The sequence below is a fragment of the Nerophis lumbriciformis genome, linkage group LG18, assembly GCF_033978685.3.
Source record: "Nerophis lumbriciformis linkage group LG18, RoL_Nlum_v2.1, whole genome shotgun sequence".
Taxonomy (NCBI): Eukaryota; Metazoa; Chordata; class Actinopteri; order Syngnathiformes; family Syngnathidae; genus Nerophis; species Nerophis lumbriciformis.
The window spans coordinates 29,742,066-29,744,217 of record NC_084565.2 but is presented as its reverse complement, the minus strand read 5'-3'; positions in this window follow the sequence as shown (position 1 = coordinate 29,744,217).

Genomic DNA, 2,152 nt, shown 5'->3' with positions numbered 1-2,152 from the left:
AAATTATTTCACTGCATAGCTTTGTGCATGTCACTATTTTAGACCATACAGCAGGGATACTCAACTACATCATTTAGGAAGCCACATTTTCAGAAAGTTAGGGATTACGGAATGTATATATGTATATTTCCGGAGAGCCATTTGATTTTTGGTCTATTTGTTTTGTCAGAGTTACAGGGGCACTCTGCTGTTTTTAAGGACCTTCTGCAAAAAAAAGCTAGTCAAAGATCATCTCTAAAGTTAAGTTAAAGTACCACTGATAGCCACACACACGCTAGGTGTGGTGAAATTACCATCTGCATTTGACCCATCCCCTTGTTCCACCCACTGGGAGGTGAGGGGAGCAGTGAGCAGCAGCGGTGGCCGCGCTCGGTAATCATTTTGGTGATTTAACCCCCAATTCCAACCCTTGATGCTAAGTGAGGAGGCAATGGGTCCCATTTTTATAGTCTTTGGTATGACTCGGCCGGGGTTCGAACTCGCGACCTACCGCTCTCAGGGCGGACTCTCTAATCACAAGGCCACTGAGCAGGTTTATGACAGCACGCTAGTGTTTTTAAGTATCTGCTGCAAAAACGTGAGTCTCTCACAAGTTTTTTTTAAAGTAAACTCACTGGTTACTAGATGAATAGCCCAAATGATGAAAAAGAGAGGAGGTAAAATGAAACTTGAGGAACGCCACTAGTATAACTAAAGAAGTTGAACAAATGACCACTGACTGCAGCTGAAGTAAATAAGCTACAGCAACACCTAGAGTTACAGAAGTCCAGTGGTGTGCCGTCAGGGCCAGCAAGGCCTTCTCTGCTGGCCTAACATAACCAGAAATCATGATCATAATTAAATAAATTAATTAAATATTTAAAATTATTCATATTCTCTTCATGTCATATTATGCTCCTTCTAGTGCTTTTGTTTTTAGTTTTAGTTTGCATCCAATCAGAATTCAGCTAGCTTATGTTGCCATGCTGTACCAAATCTTCAGAATCAACAATGTCTGTGCACTGTAAGTGAACAGGCACATACAGTTGATAGATAATTGCCACAGCCAATCAGATCACGAGTTGTTGTCAGTAAAGCTTTTGAGCTGGCCTCATGTTGAACGTGACATTTACGTGTCCTGTGATTGGATACTCACTTGGGAGTCCCAAGTGAGTATCCAATCACAAGTTGCGAAAACAGGAAGTGGCACCGGAGCCATACGAGCCATAGGAATCCACAGAAAACTCACTTTTTTAACCCACAAAAGAGAGAAAAATGTTGTTTAGGTGGCAGATATATATTTGCAAGGCCATTTTCAGGAAGGATACTTAAGAGAAACTACATCTTGTGAGACGATGTCGGCCGACACTGGAAGCTAGCTAAGCTGTCCCGGCAGTGAAATGATTTGCCCGCCATTTCCATTCGAATCAACCGACTAGGGGCGTTACCACTGGCTTATACGGTGTCGAATGGGTGCTACAAATTGTGTGTTCAAATATTTGATTTCTTAATTTGTTTAATGTTTCATTTGTTTTATACAATTATTTTAATGTTGACAGTACCACATAAGATATGTTATAATTGCTGAAGCGGGTTTATGAATGTTAAATGTGCCAAAAAAATAGACCGTTTTGTACACCGTTGATGGGTTTCAATGAAAGTAGTGTGCAAGTGTGTTTGTGTATAGTATCTCTAGCCGTGTCCATGTGGTGACATACATTATGGTATTTTGAGAGGTGAAGTAGGACTAATAAGTAGGACATCACTGAAGGCCTAGGTGAGAAACGTTGCAAAAATCACATTACAAACAGAATGTGTAACTGCCAAAAAAGAGAGGACTTAAAGGGGTGCCTTGAGAAACACTTTAGTTATGTAAATCACAAGTTTGGACCCCAGTGTTTTATGTTTGCGAACAAGATTGAAATGCCAGTGCAAGGATCTGAAAATGTGTTTACAGTGGTCCGAGTACCTCTATAAAACACTTTTTAAATAATTTGCTGCAAAAATGTTTGTCTCCCAAGTTTTGAACTGAACTCGGGGGCAGGTAGGGTGTAATTTCTGGGCCGGGTTAGGTCACTAGGCCGCCACTTGAATAGCCCTGGCATATAGGATCCAAATGCTTTTATAATTTGTCTTAAAATGGAGCTACAATTGCCAACTTCTCTGTAAAACT